Source organism: Emydura macquarii, unplaced genomic scaffold (assembly GCF_026122565.2).
Source record: "Emydura macquarii macquarii isolate MOO-44397 ecotype Brisbane River unplaced genomic scaffold, CSIRO-AGI_Emac_v2 contig_1230, whole genome shotgun sequence".
Lineage (NCBI taxonomy): Eukaryota > Metazoa > Chordata > Testudines > Chelidae > Emydura > Emydura macquarii.
In genome coordinates this window covers 16,069,979-16,078,818 of record NW_027131367.1, presented here as the reverse complement: position 1 = coordinate 16,078,818, position 8,840 = coordinate 16,069,979, and the positions used below count along the sequence as shown (strand labels likewise).

The 8,840-nt window shown below is 45.6% G+C and overlaps 1 protein-coding gene across 1 annotated transcript in view; it reads left to right on the top strand.

Annotated features, from left to right (window-relative positions):
* The first annotated feature begins 854 nt into the window (after nucleotides 1–854).
* Nucleotides 855–8,840, top strand: part of TNRC6C (trinucleotide repeat containing adaptor 6C) — a 555,652-nt gene continuing 547,666 nt past the window's right edge. Inside the window, exon 1 of the mRNA XM_067547642.1 lies at nucleotides 855–973. The gene's annotated coding sequence lies outside the window, so the exon portion shown is untranslated. The remainder of the gene's footprint in view (nucleotides 974–8,840) is intronic.

Genomic DNA, 8,840 nt, shown 5'->3' with positions numbered 1-8,840 from the left:
AAGCAAAAGACATGGGAACAAAGGGGGCTCAGCCCATCGCAAGATCCCGCTCAGTGAGCTAGCCCAATGTTTCTGCTGTGTCAACAAATGTTCCCGAGGATCATGGAGAGGGATGCTGGGCGATGAAATGGGAAACGGCTACCTCCTGCGTTGGGCTGGGCAAAATTCCTCTTCTCGGGGAAAGGGGGCAGGTCCATTCAGCTCAGCTGAAGAACCATGCTCCTGGGTCAAAGGTCATTTCATGGACTGGCACAGTGAATGGCTTCCAGATGTTAAGCTGCTATGGAAAGGTGGTTTTTATAAAAGGGACAGCAATAAAGCCAGCTGCTCTGAGGAAGCTCAGAAATGCTATGTACAGTCTGCGTTGTTGGCGACAGCAGGCGTGTTAATAAACCATTGTTCCTCCAAGACTTAAAAACCTCTACTTTTATTTACGAAAAATGTGTTCTGAGATGTCTGCAGTCCCCCCGCCCCTTTGCGAGTTCAGACCCAAATCAGGGCTAGGAGGTGGAGCGGCTCTTTGTGAAATCTCACAACTTCTTGTCACAAGACTTTCGGACCCAAATAGAGGAAATCCCAGGAGCTCAGTCGTTCATGAGGCTTCAGCCTCCTGGAGCAGGAATTGATTAGTGGGTCCTGTCAGCTTTGGAACCGAAATGTAGCCCCCTGTTAATCTACGTCAGAGAGAGCAGTGGAGAGGGATGGCTAATCTGGATACAGAAGGCCTCAAAAGGTGGAGGGATTTGGATTTGATTTACCTGTCTGGGTCTATGCATGGGGTGTATGGACGTCATGAACCTTAAGGGTCAGGAAGGAGTTAAAGCAGGCCCAGGGAGACACTGGTGGTGGATCCAGCTGGGTTCAATTACAGATCCATGGTAACCGGGGCTGAGTCTAGGAAAGTTCTTTCAGAGAGCCCGAGGAAGACACTTGTGCTGAAGGCTCCTACCAGAGGCTCAGCCAGAAATAAGAGGTACTCAGTGTGCATAAAAGATATCTGTGGCTAACAGTGCCCGGGGGAGGGGCTGGCTGGAACCATTTACCCTCTCTTCCTTTGCAGGTTACAGTAAGTCTTAAGGGCTCCCTCACCTCCCCCCCCCCCCCCCCAGCTCTTGGGATTGAAGGGGACAATTCTATACCATGCTTAAAGTAAGCAGGAATTGGGGGTAGGGTAGCATAGCAGGAGAAGGGCTCTCCTCTTCTCTACTGAAAACAGAAGGGAAGATTCCCTTCCTTTTCTGGCTTGGTAGCGCAGCAATCCCCCTTGTAAACGGGTGCCATGAGACCTCTCCCTTTGCTTTCAATTAACTTAATTGCTGCTTATGTCTGAATGAGCTAGCTACAAACAGGAAAGAGAATGAAATAAAAACTTCCCACTCTGGGCTCCAAATAAAGGTGGCATTTCTGAAAGGGCTCAATAGAGGGAGGCATTCCCCAGTGTATTTTCCAAAGGGTCTGTGATCTAGTAGAGAAACCAACTCACAAGAATTATTTCAGGCTTTGCTCTAGTGAGGAAGATCACAGTATAACAATCTTTTAAATCAACCCAAGATTTTCCTCTTCCAGAGGGAGGCTGCTCCAGTGGTGAGGGTGATAGAATGAGACTCAGGAGACCTGGGTTTAATTCTCAACTCCACCACAGCTTCCTGTGTGACCTTGGGAAAGCCACCTTCGTAGCCCCTTGTATTAATTCCTCAGCTGTGAAATAGGGATAATAGCATTTGCCCTCCTCACCGGGGTGTTGTGAGGATGAATACATGAAAGATCATGAGGCGTTCAGACTCTCTGGTGGTGGGGCACTATAGGTACTTGTAATAGATGATATCATTCTTAGTTAACAATTGATTCTTGTGCTGGATTCTGGGAGGTGCTTCTATCAGATAACGTGCTGTGAATTTAAGCACACACACCTCAGAATCCTTATTTAGGAAGCTAAAAGTCTCAGGTTGCAATCTGATCTATTTTTTTGTTTTCCCTCTAATGGTTTCCCAGTTACTACCAGGTTATCTTATATCCTATACTTCTTGCTTGCAGGACATTAAATGTGGCCGAGCGAATTTTGCAGGCCTATGTAATATCAGTAGACTTGATAGCATTTGATTTTTTTTAATGTAATTTTGACAGATATTGATGTTTGTTTTCAAACTTTTTAAAAATCTATTTAACTTTTTGGTTACAGTTGGGTGAAATCATGGGTTAAGCATTTTTTTAAGTTTTTTTTAATGGATTTAAATTTTTATATTTGTAGGAAATTGGGGGGTAGTGTCAGAAACTGGGAGAGGGTTAGACAATTATTTAATGACAGTAGATAGTGAGATTAAAAAAGTTAAAGCTTTATAACTGTTAAAACACAAATAGTCAGCATCACAATACACAAAGTAAATAGCCTTAAATCAAACTGTAAGAAGTTCTCATGCACCATTTTTCTTACTTTGCCTATCTGTGAATTTCTGTTATCATCAATGGAAATATTTTTTCATTCATTTGTGTGTGTAAGGTGAAATTGAAGTTTACTGACGTTTATTGATTAAAAAAATATAATCTGTCCAAGTTTAAATATCAGGGAGTGGTGTTTGGGTAGCAACATCACAATGATTGCATATTGACGTGCGGGACTAAAGAGTTTAAGGGTGGATGTCACTTAAATGAGAGCATGTTGAAAAAATGCTCTGTCTGCCCTGTGGTGATCTGGAGAATGTATCTATGTACAGCTTACTCTGGCTGTGCTATGAAGTTATTCTGAAAAGTGTTGTAGCATGGAATGCCTCAGTGTGGACGTGGAGTCAGCCATCTGCTGTCAGGGCTGTAGCATGTTTCTCCCAGACCAGGTACAGTGGTAGGTCGTTAGACAGTTAATGGTCATCTATTTGGGTGGAAGCACCTTGGGACAATGGACTGGCTGAAGCCTAGGGAAACCAGTTTGACCAAGCTTATCTGCAAAGGTCTGGAGAAGTGGAGTGTGGAAGATTCCCAGTAGCAAAACAAAGAAATCGGGTGCAGGTCACAGAACATAAACATTTGAGGGACTAGACAGATGAAGCTTGGGCAGGAGAGCTGAAGAGCATTGACTGCAGAGGTCAGAGACCCCATGATTCTTAACAAAAGCCAGGAGCTGCAGGGGAGGAATCCTGAACCCCTAAGAGGCTTCAGCCTGAAGCCCCAAACTCTGCAGAATGGTGAGGAACCTGAGGCAGGGAGATGTGCACATGTGTGTTTATTATTTTGTCTAGAGCTGTGTTTTTTTTTCTCACGCTAAGTAAAGAGTAATGGTGTGTTAGAATCCTGTGCACGTGTTGGAAAAGGTGAAGTGCTTTCTGAGGAGATGAAAAACAGTTTCTGAGCAGTATTTGGACATGAAAAAATCCCCTGGTACTTTCTTGCAAAAGCAAATGTGTGAGCCCTAGTGTGCTGGTCAATTTCCTAAGCATCTAATTACATTTTTGCCTTTCTATATTCCTCCTGCTGTTTAAAATGGTTGCAATATTTTTCAGAGAAACTAAAGATGGAAAGGCCACATTGAGTCATCCTTCTCTCTGCCAATGCAAGAGGCATCCACTTCTTGTCCTAAAATCTGATTTAGTGTTGCTGTGCACCATTAAATAGCTGCTATGCGTGCCTGAGAGGTCACTGCATTTCAGTACTGAGTAAAGCCATTCTTGTTGACACGAAGGTCAAATCATGCTCTTTCTGGCCTAAATTCTGGAGCTGAGTCACAGTTTAACAGGAAACTCCATTACTAAGAAAGTAATGACAGATCATCAGAAGCTGGGATGAGGTTTACATGCCTGCCAAGCAGATAAGGAACATGCGTCTCCTGGATGCACTGAGATCCACTTTGCCCCTTTAGCCATTGCATGCCATTGTAATAAGATCCTTTTCACCTATGCAGCACCTTTCAGCCCAGGCTCTCAAAGAGCTTTACAAATGTGGGTTAATCCCTAGTTTACAGGTGAGCAATAAAAGTCAGTGAGACACAGGGCAGTTAAGTGACTTGACCAAAATCATTTCATGAGTCACTGGCAGAGCTGTGTATAGAACACAGGAGTCCTGATTCCTTGCACTAATCACTGGACCACATTCCAGTAAACCTCTTGCCCGGCCCTCCCGGCCCTGTTAGTCAGCTGCTCGAAGGTTAACAAAGACGCAGGATCAGTTACCTAGCAATCTCTAATACTTAATACATTCTCCTGCGCAAAGAGTGAAGTGAAAATGAGTCTCCCTTGTTCTCAGGAAAGATTGTCCAATGGGACTCAGAGTTCCCTGAAAAGCTCAGCACTGTCTTAGGGAAATTGGCCTAACAACGCTGCACTGGGGCAGCAGAGCACTCTTGTTGAGTGGCCTCGCTTTAATAAATGAAGGAGATGAAGATGAGTGAGAGTTTCATTACTGAGCAGAGCAGGGCTTTCCATAGCTAGCGATGTGGGTGGAAATTTTCACTTCCATTTGTCTTGCCACCAGAAAAACCAGCATAAGTGAAACTTGGCTTTTGGGGTTTTTTTTGTTTTCCTTCTGTTAAAAGTACTGGCTCTTAAGGAGATGTGTGCTCAGCGAGGCCAGGCTGGAGATGGATTTCTGTTCAGGCTGAGTGGGGGCCCCCCCGAAAGCATCTCCCTTTCCAAAGAGGATGACTATAAATAATAAGAATAAAAGGGAGTATAAATAATTAAAGCTGCTCATAGTGAGTAGTTCCTGAAATGTCTGCCTGGTTTAAAAACTAATTACTTTGAGGGTAATCATCACTAGCAGCAGTATATATTTACCCATAATGCTGCACTTCCTTCTCCCCCCCCCCCCACCCCAACCCCCGTTATAAGGCATCAGTATTCAGATTTATAATTCATCCACACCACACAATAAACTTTGTTGTACTCTTCCATCTTCTCTCTGATTGATAACTTCATTGAAAACCTATTTCAGAATGAAATAAATCTTCTCTAGATAATACCAGGTGCCAACAACGGGGGAAACCTTCGGTACGAGACACCAGTAGGTAGCACTTTCACCTCTGCAATGGAGCGGGGTGGGGCCCACGCTGAGTGACAGTTCCGTGCTAAGAGCAGGCTTTGCTATCAAAGTGTTCCCCTGCAGTGGTCATGGGGCAGTCCCTTTGAAGTTTCCTTCCTCCCTAACTCATTAGCATATTATAACTCTGCTGTCCTGGACAACAACCACCATATTCTGTCATCCAAGACTGAGCATCATGTATGGGGCAGGGGGATGCCTATAAAGTCTTAGCTACACTGAGGTTCTGGTGAAATTCACTAGGGTAGACCAGCTGCCAGTGTTTTTTATCACCCTCTCATCTAGACCTGCATGGGTAGGGTGAGATGCTATGGGGGTAAAAATGCCAGTGGTCGGTCTATACTAGCTCTCCCAGCAGTGAAGCTACACCAGGGCCAGGGTACCAGTGGGAGAGTCACAAAAACTTCCCAATTGAGGCAGCTGATGTGTCTCTAGAAGTGTGATAGTAACTAAATCTTCTAGGGGATTCCAAAGATTTGGTAGAAGGAGGGTCACAGTAAACTCTGCTCCTCTCTCCTCAAATTAGAGGACAAAACAAATCACTTTGGATTTGATCATTTGGTGTGGTTTTTTCCCCTAAGCTTGTGGGATTCTACACATTTGGCTCCAGCTGACAGCTAAGAGCTTCTAGCTCATCTGCCCCCAGCAACATGGCATTCCTGTTCCCCAGGTAGGCTGCATTTTAAAATGCCACATGACCATGCAATATTTTTTAATGTGGCTACTGGTTTAGAATCCTCAGTTTAGGATTCCCAGTTTGTAACCTTGGGCCAGATTTTGTCAGAAGGGCAGAGCGCAAACAGCTCCTGTCAGCATCCGCTGGAGCTGTATGTAGGTGCTCAGCACCACTGCAAACCGCACCGTGGGTGTTAGGTGGGGCAGCTTAAATTAGTGCTGCCTTTTAAATATATTGCCCTGTATATATGCATGTCCGAGGCTAATAACACCACTCCCTAATTAACTGGCCAGAGTTTCAACACCAAGCTCCTTCTTCTCTTCTCTCTGTGGCCCTCAGGGGCTGAGAACTCACTCTTTGCTTTTCACCTCAGCTGCCTTTGGGAGTGAGCAACTCAGACCATGAGCTGAACCCCAGACTCCAACACACAGCTACACAATAACCTATAGTTTGAAAGCAGCAAGTGGATTCCATGGTCCTGGACTGGTCCTCATGGGAAACCGCTCCTCCTGCTGTGAAGGATGACAAGGGAACCACAATGGGCACGTTACAAAGTTCTGTCTGTTGTGACTATGTATTACTGTATGATGGGGTACATTGCTACAGGAGGGTTGAGTTCTGGTCTCACTTACCCCAGTGTTACTCCATTGACTTCAATGCATAGTAGAATCAGATCCTTGGTCTTTTGTCTAAATAGCTCTCTAATGGTGCAAAATTCTCTGAACATTGCGATTTAGCTGCCAGACTCATTGCTCCTTTTCAAATCTGAAGCAGAGGCTTTCTCCCCCCACCCCTGCTAAGTGAGTGTTTGTAGCTCTTTGCTCTGTTTTAATGTGTTTTTAATCTTGCCAACCTTGTGAATAGTGCTATACAAATTAATAAATAATAATCACTGTTGAGCTGATTTAGAAGCGGTATTGTGCCATGTTGCTTCATTTAGGAAAACAGCATAATTTATTTCAAACTTCTGGGCTTCAGGAGACCTGCAATCACAGACCACAATATTTTCTCATTAACGTTACCCATCTAGGCTAAAAACTGCAATTTCATAAGTCATGCTTCCGTCAAAGGCACCTCACGAGCTTCCCAGGGACTCAACAGATGTATTGAAGTTTAAAAGGCTATCTCATAGCATGCAGCAGCAATGCACTGAATTCCCTTATCTGATTAAAGCCATCTTCCCATTCCCGTTCCCCCAGAGCTCCCTAATGGGATCCTGAGCCATTCTCTCACACTGGTCCCACCTGATATCCCAAACTAATGGGCATGAGGCAGTGCCTCACAGGCAACACTATAAAAACAGCCTCGACTGCAAAGCCCAGCACTTGTCATGAGTAGTCCTTTGATAGCAAATGAGAGTCTACCACCCAGCTCCACAGCACAGCCAGATGACAACAAATAAGTAAGGAAAGCCCAGCGTTCGTTATAACCAGCTCTGCAACAACAAACTAATCTGGAAGGAGCCCAGCCCCTGGCAAGCCACCCGCCAAGAAGAAACCCGGTGTGCAAAACCCCTGCTTCATTACAACCAACCCTAAAATGACAAACCGACGCTCACTGCCTGGTGCGCTTGATCATCCCTTCGGTAACAAGCCTGTGTTCCAAGGCCACTCTGCTTTTCTTTAGCAACCTATGATGACAAATAAAAGCGCAACGCTCCTCACAAGCAGCCCTGTAACAACAGAACAGTGGGCCCCTGCCATCCGGGAAGCAAAATGGAATATGCCATTAAAAAAACAAACTTCAGGCCCAGTTTTCCTGGGGCTTGTTCTAAACAATCAAGAATTAAAACCGATTTGAAAATACCTCAACCTCGTCCCTTTGACTTTAGAAGCTGCTGGTCTGCGGCTCTGCCTCTCTGTTATCCGGGCTACCTCCGCGGTTAGTTTGGCTCTGGGATCAGCTGCAGGAATCTTACTCTCAAAGTAATTCCAAAGCAAGACGTAACAAAGGCCGCTTTGCACTTCTAATGCTGTTGCAGCAGACGCAGAGGAGGGTTGCTATCCCTGTGACCCCCACAGCTAACAGCCAGGAGGCACAAGAGCAAATGGGGGGAGCGGGGCAGCAGTAGAAAATGTAGAGAAGCTGAGAACGAGGGTGGTACCAGCCAGCAAAAGTGTGGGAAAAGGGAAATGAGGGTGGGGGAATGGAAGGAGCGAGCAGTAGGTGCATGGGGTGTTGCAGGCAGTTGGCTGAAAGTTATTAGCCAGGAAACAGAATGGCTTAGAATGCGTTTCTGGGTGAAGTCCAAGCTGCTGACAACCCACAGCCGCACTAGAGAGAGCTTCATCAGAACAGCTGACTCTTGCTCTGCGTGATATGGAGAAGGGCAGGGCCCCTCTGTTAATAGGCGCTGGTGGATGGCAGACTGGACATTATCAGGGGAGGGGGGAAGATGGCTGTGAAGCCCTGTTGGTCCATCAAAGACTGAGGGCGCAGGGCAAAGCTTGTCTGTTCTCTCAGGCCTCTGTCTGCTGGGCTGTGTGCTTAGGGCTGGCTGAGCACTCACAACTCCAGTAGGAGTCAGGGAGGGTCATCTCTGATAATCAGGCCCTGGGATTATTCGGGGGGAAGGGAGGAGAGACTATGCCAGCAGACTTCAGTCGATTTCTTGTAGCTTTTAATGCTGTGCATATGTCGTGGTCTGGGTCTTTGTCACCTCAAAGGCAGCCGATTGTAGTGGACCATACATAGGCAGCAGCTCATCCCAGTTTTAGTGATGGCTTTTCATGACATTTCCTGTGACGTGGACTGAGGCTAATAACTCACGGCATGGAGGCAGGTCACAGGCAACAGAAAAACTGACACCTTTTGACCCCTGTTATCCTAGGTGGGATTCAAACCTATGAAAACCTCATAACCCAATAGAACTGCCCTCAGTGATCCAGCCCCCCTTAGTCAAGCTGCCCCTTAAGAAAACCCTTCTCAAAAACTCCCTCTGACAGGATCTACAAACCTGGCGTTAACAATAAAACCTGCAGAAAAATGTAGCCCTTTAAAACACACACCCTAAAATGTCCTCCCTGGTTACAAAGATATGAAAGTAGGAAGAACCAGTTAGTTCCCTTTTACGTTGCCACCACGTTTTATAGACTATTAGCTGGAGGTTTATGTAGGGGAGTGATTTCTTGGAGATGGTTTC